The following is a 13,502-nucleotide window of genomic DNA, read 5'->3' as shown; positions in this document are numbered from 1 at the left end:
GGATGAATGAGCACAAAGAATAGCTTATTAACAGGGCTCATGTGATTGGAAAACAAATTTGATTGTGCTTTAAACTTCCTAGCTGATGAGAGCAATTGGAATTGTGGGGAAGAGGGCCATGTGGCCTTTTATGTGCCTGGGGGACTAGATCACTGTGCAATTAAAATCCACCAAAAAAAGAAAAAATTCTCAACAGCTTTATAGGATGTATGACCATTGTACATTAAGGCTTACTGTTTAAACGAAAAGAGGTTAATACAATTGACTGATTGCTTTTTAAAGCTTTTCAAAATTTTTTTTACCTCCACTTGAGGTTATGAACAAACCTAATGTGGTGTTAAGTGCTAAATGTACAAATCTTAGAAAACATTTTGTCTTTAACATCTTTTTATTTGCAGAATATTTTCAGCTTTATTAGAATTAAAATGATTGTTCTATTAACTTCATTACTTTCCATATGACAAATTCAAAAGATAAAGAAAAATGGGTAAAAATTAAAGTTAGTGATGGCTATTACCTGCATGTCTACATGTCATTTTATTAATTTATTAAACCTGTTTGCTCAGCTGTACAAAACTCAGAGCAATTTTATTTCTATCCTCTGGCAATAGTTGTAACACATTGTGGAAAACAGTAATGTTAGGTGTGCATGTATTATAATCCTTTTTAAAAAAAGAGGCATTTTTATTTTAAACTGTAAGCAATAATGTTTTGTCCTACCTATTTGTTATTTTAACTTCAGTTTAAGAAGACAAAACAAAAGCTATATTTTGGTTATTATTCATACTTGTCTTTCCTCTGGTGTTGGTTCTAATTGAAGATGCCCGTGCAAGACAGCTGTCCTAGATGAGATCCTCCTTTTTGTGTTGGACTTAATGCTGTGTGGTACTGGAGGAGACAGCTCTCAGTGTTCACAGGTGTCTTGTCTCATGCTTGGAAATTTTGGTTTAAGTTAGAGGCAGGTTTTCAAAGAGGAGGAAAGGAGTACTTGCCTACCTACCTCCTTTCGGCAGTGGAGTTTCTGTTGGATGACATGGTATTTCAGCTGCAAAGCAATCTAGAATAAATTGTTGAGCAGTCCTGTGATTTTTCTTTTGAAAGGTCTATGCTGAAACAGATTCTCTTGAGTCTTTTGTGAAACCCTGTTAATAAACTTGAAAATACATATCTTATACATGCGCGCACACACACACAATTTCCTTAGAGAGTTCTATCTTTACGTTACAAAAGACGTGACTGCTTCAGAAGTACAATAGGTTTGGCATACTTTTTTATAAACTTTATGTTTACAGTTTTTAAAAAAAGCAAAATTCCTGATTACAATATGCCAGAACATCTTCTATGAGCTTAAAGTTAGAATTTTGTTTTATTTTTTCTTGTGTGAGAAGACTCTGAATATGTTAGAAAATACATTACTCTGAACTGGTTAAAATTGTGCAAGGAACGTCTGATGTTTGATACAACTTCAAAGTAGAATTTAGTCACTGAAAAGGATTCCAGTTGATTTATTTATTGATAGGGAGGCCAGCAGTCCAACTTAAGAAGGTACTGGGACTGCTGTGAGGCTAATGAAATTTTGATGGCTTGAGAGTCCCCTAGGGTTATGAAACATATATAACTTGGACCATGTCATGGATCTCCATTTCAGTGGAGATTTTACAGAAGTGGTAAAAAGCTTAATCTTCTTTGGTATTTTTCTCTGAATTTTTGTTTCCACTGAACATGGAAGATTTGGCTGAGAAAGAATTTTATACACATACTTGGAACTCAGTATGTTAAATGCTCACAGTAGAATAGAAAATATAATTTAAAGCCAGGGAAGCTGTATCGTCCTGTCAGGCACAGGTGCTCTAATCAAAGGACCAAGCTGCAGGTGCAAGTTTTGTTAATGTATGGCCTGAAGTTAATAGCTATGCCAGTATACTGTTAAAATCTGACAAATCTGATAAGGCTTTGAAACCAAAGTTATTGTTACGGCAAGTCCTCTGTACTGTGTTCCCCTTTGCTGCATATGAAAGCTTCCTGACTGAATTTGGATGGAACTGTTTTACTGGTTAATGCAGTTCTATGCAGCATGATTACTTCTAAGGTAGATAAAGAGCAACAGGTTATGATGAGCACACCACCAGGTTGTACTTTTGTCACCTAAAGGTCTCAGTTCTTGAATGATCCCACTGCTCACCCAGTAAAACTATTCACTATTCAAATAGTCCATCATCACAAGCAGACCTTATTAGAGTTAATAGGACTATTCATGATGATGAGAACTGTGAATTAGCCTACAGGTTTTTGAACTCAGGATTAACCATTTGTTGAACATACTTGGGGGTTTTCTTTCTCACCAGTTAGGCAAGAAGCTTGGCCTCAAAACATGATTTCCTTTCCTTCCTTGTAACTGTTGTGTGTGTTTGCGCTTCTGAAATAGTTGTGGATTGCATATCACTCAGGAAGGCAAAACTCGAGGTTATGTTCCATAATTACAATGAATATGTGGAAATAATTTGGTGAAGATATTAACTTTTATTTGTCAAGGTCTTAACCTTACGTTTCTAAGATCCTACAAAAGCAACCTAAATTTGTGAATAATATTGGCAGGATTAGAAGTTTCTTTAAACAAATGACATTACACATGATTAAGTTGCAGAATTTTAAATATATTAATAACGTACCATGAATGCCAGCAGATTTTTTTTTTCTTTTTTTTTTAGAAAGCATCAGAACTATTTATCAAACAGGGTTTATTGTTGTATTCTCACACCAAAATTTTAGGTTGCTGCTCAGTAAATCATTCCGAAGAGAAATATTTTTCTTTGAGCTCATTCAAGTTTCATATATGACTCTAGGCATCATATTCCGAGATATTTGTCATGTCAGCCTCCCTGAAGGAGGACCTGCATCTGTTAATCTGGGCAACATACCAGTGTCACGTACAGTATGATGTATCAATTGCAGCACACTAAGCATGCATGTTTTCTTCAAGCTTTCTTCTCCATTCCTATTGCAAGCTATTTCATAAATGCTGCATCAAGAAATTTATATTAGTAATTGTTCTAGGAGCTGTGTCTTTGAAATACAAGCAGCCCATCTTTTACATGCTTGACAGTAACTTTATGTTGCTAAGCTGTTCTAAGATTACTAAAGCTTGTCTTTTAAACTTGATAAATATTCCAGCAGAGTATGAACTAGAAGTTGTAGTTAGGCTTCAAATGGCCCTTTTGCTTAAAGGGTCAATATATTTTTAAGGTATCTTAGAATCCACTTATTTATAAATCTACTAAACTGCAATCCCTAACTTCATGAGACATCAGAAAGCTAATAAACAAAACATGAAAGTTAATTGAGGAAGTTCTTTCCTAAAGTCCAGCTCCTTAACATAGTTCTTTATTGTAAAGTTACGTAGCCAGTTTTGTATGCACTTCTTGTGCTGGCCTGAAACTCAGCCTGTGGCAATGATTGTGACTGGAAAGTCACTCAAGACTTAACACAAGTCCTTGTCACCTTTTATCCCCTTGGAAGCTATATTGACAATGCTTCTGAAAAAGAGTTGGGCACTCAGGATAGATGTGTGCCACATAGTTGACTCTGCCCACAGCCACAAAGACTATCTGGGCACAGAAAATAGTTCTGATGTCACTAGAATTTGGGGGTTTATTTTCTTATTTAGTGAAAGTTTTGCACTGATGGGGGTCTGTTAGAAGACCATAGGAGATCAGGATGTAGCAAAATAAAAAGAAGAAACTGAGAGAGGTGTATCAGATCGTGGCCTCAGGCTGTCATTCTGAATTGGTTAGATAAATGATTTGAAACTTGGACCTATTTTTCATAAATACAGAAAAGTAGATATTGCTGGTAGAATGTTCGTTACTGAGGATTTCTGTAAAGAGAGAAATACCAGTTTATCAGCTGCGTGGGCACCTGATTGCTTCCTCTCCAACTTCAGACAGTTTCTGAAGATGGCATTCTTGTGAACCTAATACTCTCTTGTCCTTCCAGAATGGTGAATTTACTGGCATTCAGACCTCTGAAAACCAAGAAATACATTGGTAAGATACTTGTCAAGACATTTTAAATCTGTTCTCTCTAACACAGTACATCTATAACATACTTGAATTCTGCATTCTTAAATAATGCACATCATTCAGGAAGTAGCGTTACACGTTTTCACCTGTTTAACATCCTTTATGCTAAGGCAAAACTTGACTTAGATGTACTCTACTGAATAGGAGCTGCTTGGTACCTACTAGTCAAATGCTGAGCCTACTGATTAAAACCAGCCACATGGCTGATGTATTAATATTCATCTTACTGCCATACCACCATTTACAGCTTCTTCACTCTTTCCCACAGTATTCCATCTAGCAATTATCTACCCCTCATTAAGCATGCCAGTATCTCTTAAATCCTGCTTTGCTGCTAAGAAATTCAATGACCAGGAAATCAGTCTGTTTCATTGTTGACAGAAGTCAGCTCTGAAATAATATTTAATATCTAAACGGGCATACAAATTTGGTTTTGGTTGCAGACATGTGGAACAGAAATCCATACACAGAAGTAGTCATCCCTGGTTTTCTGCAATATTATCACAAGTTTTCTGGAGTTATGCCAGTTTTCAGATTCTGTTATATTATGATTGTAGTTCTGTGGATATATGTCAATAAAACTTCTTAGCATTCACTGTTAATGCAATTGAAAATCAGGTTGATAATTCCTTTGGCTAGTGGTCAGCTGGGCTGACCTTTTTCCAGTAACTTTTTGGGATCTCCTGGATTTCAGAGGTTTGAGTGTCACTGGACTTGCTGTTGAAAAAGGGCTTGAGATTCCAAAGGGCCATCTTACTGATGCTTTCATGATGGGAGTCTGCTACAAAACATCAGGCCAGAGGATGAGGCTCTTTGGAAACAATCAAATCTTCTCATGCACAGGAACTGTAGGCTTAACAACAGCTGACAGCAATAAAATTAGAATTGGGATCTGCAAGGAAAAACAAATCTAAACAGAAAATTCACTCTTCGCTGTTAAGCTTATAAATTCATCTAATGTTAAGGATTGGTGAAAGAGATGTTTCAAGACCAATTGTCGTAACTCAGGATTTCTTCAGAGATCTGAATTTCAAGGAAGAACCTTGTGGAAAATAGAAGGAAGGTCAAATTTCAGAGGAGGAGCTTACAAAGGATGAAATTGGGGAGGTCCATGCATAGAAATAAAATTGAGACATAATCAGCAAAAAAGTGAAGAGTTCTACAGAAACATGAATGCTAAGAAGAGGGAAAAGAGGGAGTTGATTTATACTTAACTCTGAAGAATTGTAACAGTGCTGGTATGTTTTCTTCTGGTTGTTTTTGTTTCAGCATTTGCTACCTGAGTAACTGATCACAGAGCTAACATTTATATTATTAAACAAAGGATTAGGGGTTACTTAGGTAAATAAAATTTGTCCTGCATTTATAGAGTGTCTACAGCCTCTGGTCTTTATGACTCATGTCTGAGAAATCACTGATGATGGATATGGTTCTGGAAGGCAAAACCAAACAGGACAACTTCAGAAGGGGCAAAGGGAAGTAGGAGGAACCTGCCTAATCAGTTAGAGGGGAAACATCCTAGAAAAGAAAAGTTAAAAGTTTATGATTTATAACAATGAGCATGTGTTTGTACTAAATGAGTCATTAAGCTATAACTATTTTCTTCTGTGACAGAGTAAGCCAATCCTTGATAAGGAAAAAGGAGCAGATGATAACAGTAATAGGTATCTTGATATTAGTAAGGCTTCTGACACTACCTCACTCCTGACATACTCACAAATAGAGACACAGGGCCTAGATTCATTATTGCAAAATAAATGTACAACTCATTGAAAAAATTGGTAAAGAATGACTGTCAGTATTTCATGAACTGGCAGTTTGAATCAAATAGTACTTCCCAGAGTGTCAGGATTTTCTTAATGACTTGGATAATGCAAATAGAACGTTGTAACCTGGAAAAAAAATCATATATACTTTGTAGAACAGGATAAAAGCTGGAGAAGTAATTCTACATGAAAGAATGTAGTTCAGTAAATTCAAGTGCAAAGACCTACATTTATGTGAGATTAATCAAATTTCCCAGATGTGAGAAAGACAAATGGTTGAATCACAGTCCTTTAGAAAATCAGAATAATTCAGCTTAGAAGGGACCTTTTGAGGTCATGTGGTTCAACCATCTGCTTAGAGCTGGACTAGTATTAATTTATATGAGATTGCTCAAAGCCTTGTTGAGTTTTGAAAATTTACAGGAAGAGAGATTCCACATCATCTCTGGACAACTGTTGTGGTGCTTAACCTACTTAATTGTGAATTTTCTTACCCTTTATTGCTCATCAGAGTTTCCCTTGCTGCAGTTGTGACCACTGCCTTGGTAGTGGAAGACCAAAGTTAGATTTCCAACTTTTGCCTTTTCCAGGCTCACTCAGCTTCTCCTCAGGTTGTATGCTTCAGCACTCTAACCATCATGGTCAGTCTCCACTGAATTAATTCCAGTTTGTCAATATTGCATGAGTACTAGCAAGCCCCAGACTGAGTATTGTACTCTAGATGTGGTCTTCAAATGCTGAATAAAAAGGACTAATCACTTCCCAGGGTGTGCTGGCTCCATTCTTCTGAATGCAACCCAGTATGTTGTTAGGCCTTATTGTTGAAAGGGCACGCTGCTGAACTTGTTGTCCACATCGACTCCCCAGGCCCTTTACTACAAAGCTGCATTCTAGCAGGCTTCCAGCTACTACTGTTAGATGAGGTTATTTTGCCTTTGGAATTCATGAGTTTTTCTCAGCCAGTTCTTACAGCCTGATGAGGTCCCTCTGAAGGGCAGTCCTGCCCTGCAGTGTGTTGATTGCTCTCTCCAGCTTGGTGTCATCCACAAACTTGCTGAGGGCACATTCCATCTTACACATTCTTGATATGTTAAATGTAGTACAGACATAAACCAGCATCAGTCCCAGTGTTAGCCTCTGAGGAATGCCATCAATACCGGCCAACAGTTGGTCTTTGCACTACAAAACACTGTTCTTTCGGCCTCTTCGTACAACCAGTTGTCCACAAACTGCACTTTGTAGCTCACCCATCCAGTCCATCTCTTTACAGCTTAGCTACCAGGATACTATGAGAGACCATGTTAAAAACCTTGCTGAAGTCAAGGAAACCAACGTCCACTGCTCTTCCTTTGTCTGTTGAGACAATTATTTGTTCTCAGAAAGCAATCTGGTTGTTTGCGTAGGGTTTACCTTTGGTAAAGATATGTACTTTATTTTCCTGGAGCCCTGTCCAGGCATATGAAGGATAACTTCAGCAGTATTCATTCCATAATCTTCCCTGCGAGACTGGGGTGAGGTTGGACTGCCTCTACTTCCCAAAGCACTCCATGCCCTTCTTGAAGATAACATGACCTTTATCTTTTAAAAAGTCATCAGGAACTTTCCTCCATTGCCATTACCTTTCAAGGAATCACAGAGTGGCCTTTCAATGACATTGGTCAGCTCTGCCAGCACCTGTGCATGCCTCCTGTCTGGTCACCTGGACTTGTGTATGCCCAGCTTGTATAAGTGGTGCCTAACAGCTTGAGCTCTCTCTGCAGAGGTAGGGCTTCTCAACTGTGGTTGAGCTTCGCGTTCTCTATCCTTGCTGCTGCATGTCCAGGGAATGTTTCTGTATTCCTTCTGGGTAGCCATGAGCTGAAGGTCATAGTGGCTGTTTGTCAGTGTAGTTTTCTGTGGTATTGGAGGGTTTATGTCGCAACCTTATAACATGTCTTTGTATACAGTGCTGCTGATATAATCTTAGTAGTGCACTACTCTGTGACTGGTTTGGGGACTACATTTTGAGGAGAATAGCAGCCAACTAGAGGCCTAGAGAAAGGATAACAAGAATGTTCAGAAGTTTTAAACACAGAATACTAGAAGAGATTGGGAGAATTCAGACTGTTGCGCCTAGCATGTTCTTTCTATATATTGCTTCTGTTATAAAGGCCACGTATGACAAATAGGACGAGAAGAAAACAATGCAAATACCAAAAAGTAGAAGTTAGCTCAGACAATGGTGTTCTGAGGATAACTCAGTGAAAGAGACTGCTGGGGACCATGCAAATATTTCATCATCTAACTTAGTTTCCAAAACAATTATCAAATGTTGGTATAGTTCCATCAGTCCTGATTTGTCAGAGAGGATGGATAAAAGAAATTCTTAACTTCCTTTCTGATTTTGTTTTTTGTGAGTCAGTTGTGTTATTCAACCCCAAAAATAATAGGCAGGAAGCATGTTGAGAAAATGAAGTCTATAAAAATGTTGTGCTCTGCAGTTTACTTTAATATTGATGATTATATCTTGGGATTTTTTTCTAATTGGAAATTCTTAACTTCTCACTTTGTTTTTTTTGTCCTCATTTTAGTTTTGATATAGAAATATTGCTGTTCAGTTCCCCTAAACAATATGCGTTCTTCTGGACGTGCTTGCACAAGGAAATCTTTAAGAAAACAATTCTCTTTCATTTAAGTTGTGTTTTAATTGTGAAGTTGCCATGAAAGCAAAGCATGCTTTGCACATCTATAAACTGATGATCTCTGCTGTTTTGATTTGGAATGTGGTTTTGATGTCCTTGAAAAACCACAGTGGTAGCAGTAAATTGTTTTAATTAATGAATTAGAGAGCACCAAATTTGCTGAATCAGGTTTATTGACATAATTATCACTGGAATAAAAAGGAGGGAAAAAAATCAGAGCTCTGAGATCATTTGGTTTGTTGCTATTTGAAAGCAAATTTCTCAGCCACTGCTTTCTTAATTTCTTGTATAGTTATGTGGATATGGGGGGCTGTGTACATATATACATACCATTATATATTCAGCAGTCAAAACCAAATTAATGATAGAGGTAAAGTCTAAATAATACCTATATAATCTATATAAAGAGTAGGGTTATTAGGTTGTTTTAAAGGTATTTTTAAATCTTCAACTAATTTTGATTTGAAATAAGATTTTTAATCGAATTTACTTGTAAAATTAAATATATCGTGTTGAGAAATGACATATTTCTGTCATTTCAACTTTAAAGTAAATACAGTCTGTGCTACTGTCAAGAGTATCAGTAACAATTATAGGTGACAGCCTTTGTATGCTGGTCAAATAACAGCTGGAGAAAATTTGTCAAGTTGTTTGGGTTTTTTGTTACAGAAAGCTGAAAAGGCTTTTGGAATAGACAGTTCTTTAAAACTAACTCTAATAAACCCGTGTAAACTCTTATTTTGATGTTTTCTGGATAAAAAAAAATCTATTATAATTCAGATCAGAATTCAGTTTAAAATTGTTTCAAGTCAAATTTGAAAATGAATTAATTTTATAATTTTTAAAGCAATATGTGAATTGAACTGATCAGAACTTTTTCTGGTCTATATAATGTGCTGCCTGATCTGTTGTAAAAATTTAAGCTTTTTCCTTGATTTAAGGTGAAAAGAAGATAATTTCTTAAATCTCAAATAAAGAAATGCTTGCTAAGCTAGAGGTTTGATTTTAATTGCACACCCCTCATTTGGTATAACATTTTCTTCCCATATTACATAGGTTTCGTGTTTAGTTATATGTTGTTTTAACTTGTATGCCGTAGAGTGGTTTTGGCACACTGAAACCAAGGAGAATTATTTTTATTTCACTCCACATTAGAAACTTTTCAGTGGAGGGGTTTTTGGTGCCTGCTATAATCATTGTGGGTTAGTCCAGGTTTCTATATAGTCCATAGTAATCTGCAACATACTTATCAATATCTTATTTTGATTTTTTTATTTGTTTTTTTAATTTCACAATTGTGAACCCGCAGCATCAAGTTAACAAAGATGAGGGGGAACAATGTAAATTAATTATGGACTAAATTATCAATATGGAAATGGTTAATAGGCATGTCTCATATCTTCTGTAAGAGCATCCATAATAGGTAAGAGTTTTCTTGGAGTTTGAAGATGCTGTGCAGCTGCTGTGCCAGGTCTGTGCTGCTGCTGGCAAATCCCTTCCTGGGGTACTGTAGCTGCTGACAAAATGTGAGCACTTCTACCTCTGGTATGGTATTCACAACAGAAAAGAAGCAACTGACTTGGGCAACCCTCATTCTGGATTGTAAGGCCACAACAGAATAAAGACTGAGAACAGGCTGATTTCTCTGGTTGACTGTGTTATGATTGGTTTTTGTCCTTTGTGGTGAAATAAATGTATGTGTATGGCTGTGTATGCATATCTATGGCTATCCTTACAAGACCTTTTCTTAAACAGTTTTATTTTCACAGTTTATACACATAGTTTTACTACATACTAAATATACAGGGTTGAAGACTGGTTTCTTCTTCTTCAAATAACCTAGAAACTCCAAAGCATTTCCACAGCAAATCCATGTGCAGTCATGAGCATAGGCAAAGGAAAGTTATTCTGGTGTTACACATTCTGACACTGACCTACTGTATGCTGTAGAAAGAGATTGATTTTATTTTTTTGTTTTTCCCCAGTAGATGGGGTTTTATAAATTTAATATTTCTATAAACTGCTTTATAGTTATGAATAAAATGTCTTGTATAATTGCTGATGACTAGTGCTATGGATTCTCAGTCTGTACCTGTGACAGTAGAAAGAATTTAAGTTGCTTTGTCTCTATACAAAACTTGAATTTCTTTTTGTAGTGGATTTCACTGAACCAAACTGTATTGGTCACTTGTAGCAGAAATGAGAAGTCTAAGATCCTTTTTGGCAAAAGATAGTTCTTGGAGAAGGCTGATTTTTCTGTCTGCTGTTGAAGATGGATATTGAATGTATCAAGACAGTTTATAATCTTTAAATTTTTTTTTGAATATTCCAAATTTCCAAGATATCTAGGTCCTAGTGACTTTGAAAGGAATGGCCTCTCTCATCACTATTTGGTTAAATGGATAGTATCTGGTCTCTGTCCATGTAGAGTAAACAGAATTATTCAAGCTGCTAAATTCTTCATTGCGTGATTGCTGTAAGTTCTATGAGATATATTTAAAATTGTTTAAAAACTGAACACAGTGGGGAATTCTGCCGCTCGTTCCCTGAACTACTTTAGCTGCAGAACACATGAAGTCTTTTTCATTAACTGTCTTTGCTGCTTGTTTGCTTTCAGTGGAGTTCTAGGAGATTGTTATATTGTTTTGTAAACTCAATATTGCTGGGTCCTGGCTGCTTATGGCAATTGAGATGAGATTAGATGCTTTTGTTAACAGGCCCCAGACTTTAAATTTATAGGGACTAGGCACCATCTGCTCTCAATTAAAGGTCCTGAGCTCCAAAATTAATTCCTTCCATTGGTCCATTAGACTCAATCTTGTAACCTGAAGTTGTGATAAGGTTATATTAGCCTCTTGAGCCTTGGAAAAGTGAGGAGTTCATGCAGGGACAGTACTGGATATTCCTTTTAGTCCTTGTATCAGTGTAGTTAGAAGGCAGAAAATAATGATTGTTTTTCAATTATACAGGTAGAATGAGACTTTTAAAAAGTGCCCTAGAGATTTAGAGCTCACATACTCATGAGTTGTAATAGGACTTGTGCTCCTAAATCATATAAGTGCTATTGAAAATCTTTCCCAGAAAAATAAATTAATATAGAGAATGTTGACTAAATTCACAGAAAGACGATACAGAAGTGGGTTGAGTATAGAAGTCTGTTGTTCCCAGACTCACATTTGCTTGTTGGATTAGCTGTGTTTTGCCTCAGCTGTCTTTCATTCATTCTGTCTGCAGCTGCAAAATGATGGGGGATCCTACCAGAAATCCTGGCCCTAGAATCGTTCCACCAGTCCTTTTGCTGAATTTATATCTGTCCTGTGGTGTGTAGATATTGCAGAGAAGTAATGGATGGATAGAGAAATTGGTTCACATTTTTGTAGTTGTAACTTACCCCCACACCCGCCCTTCTCATTTCCTTTCTGTATTTAACTGAAAATTGCAGTTTGCTCTATCAAAATAGATCAGGGAGTACTGTGGAGTGGGGATAACCTATAGCTGCAAGCTTTTTGGTTCCAAAAGAAAAGCTCTGAGATGCCAAATAACTGTGCTAGTTTGTTTTAATTTAACATTAGTTCCTCGTATACATGAAAATGTATATTAAAGGTTTCAGGATCTGATAGTTCCTGAGAAGACTTTGGTTTAATTTATACAGTGCTAGTGATTTTCTGGAATACAGTTTGTAAGAGTATTGTTTTAAGGCAAAAATCTCTTTAATGTCTAAGAGTATCCCTGTCTTATCCCAGAATGCAATTTATGAGAATGTTTTGGGATCTGCCAGCCATTAGGCTAATAGTAGAAGCAAGCAAGGGGAGAGTTCATATACCTGTTTTTATTCCTATCTAACAATCTCCATGGCATAAAAAATGCAGCAGTGTTTGACTTCATACAGGGAGCAAAGTCAAAGTGACTGCCTTGTCAGCCTGGAAGGAATGACTTGTGACTGTTCCACCTAAGTTTTGCTTGTTGGCAACTTGTTCCTTAAGTTCACCTGACTGTCCAAGTCATATATTTCTTATTCACAGGGCAGTGAGGATACTTACCCACTCCCAGTGCTGCAGAAGTTTATACCTTCAAGGGTGACTGCAGTGCCATTTCTTTCTGCCATCTTGATGTTGCAAAGGCAGTTTTATTTAGTTGTGTCATACCACTGATGTTTTTTAGTTTACCAGAATATGGCTGTACCTGCCAGCTGAGCCCTGTAACTACTAGTTGAAAAAGGCTAAAATACTTTTCATGTCCATGGGGGAAACCACTCTTGTTATTCTAGCAATTACAATTCTTATTTCCAGCAAGGCCAATTCTCAAGCAGACAAGGACCTGTTGTCTTTAAAAAGTGGGTTGCACTACAGTCTAGGTGTAGGCATGTAACAGCGTTTTAATTGGGTTCATAAACACTAGGTAAAAATATTTCTTTTGTCTGCTGCCTGCAATTAGGAGCTCATAAAGTTTAATAGCATGGAAGATAGCTATTCTTCAACATTACCTAAACTAGAATAATGTTGAAGTCCCCATACTAGGTGTTATTTATCAAGTGTGTCTTAGATGGCTCTGTGACACGTATATACATTCTGAAATGCAGTTTGAGACGTTACAAATGCCTAGCTACATTTTTGAAAAGTTCGAATTCCTACATTGTTTAAAACTATTAAGTGAACTTACCCAGAAAATGCTAAAGTGCCCACTTTGCATACATTGATAACATTCTCCTTATCCAGAGAATCATCTTTGCACTTCTGGGACTTAGAGAACACATTTAAACAATAACAATATTGAAAATATGGTACAGAGTCCACATACTTTTTAGTTAGCAGTTAGCTTTTTAAAAAGCCACAAATTATTTTCTTTCTTGTTTTCTTACAAGTTCTTTGTTCTTTGCAGTATCAAATATATTGATTTTTTATGAAAAAGTTAATCGGCTTACCTTTGTTCAGAGTGGATTTTTGTTCCTCTGATCAGCTCTACACAATTGAATTTTT

The 13,502-nt window shown here is 36.6% G+C and overlaps 1 protein-coding gene across 1 annotated transcript in view; it reads left to right on the top strand.

The window, feature by feature from the left end:
* TENM3 (teneurin transmembrane protein 3) overlaps nt 1-13,502 on the top strand; it is an 829,296-nt gene that overhangs the window by 530,801 nt on the left and 284,993 nt on the right. The gene's annotated exons all lie outside the window — the stretch shown is intronic.

Source organism: Athene cunicularia (genome assembly GCF_003259725.1).
Source record: "Athene cunicularia isolate RWA chromosome 4 unlocalized genomic scaffold, athCun1 chr4_part1, whole genome shotgun sequence".
In the NCBI taxonomy this organism is placed as follows: Eukaryota; Metazoa; Chordata; class Aves; order Strigiformes; family Strigidae; genus Athene; species Athene cunicularia.
Note: the sequence above shows the minus strand (reverse complement) of the source record. Positions and strands in the feature narration are given on the sequence as shown.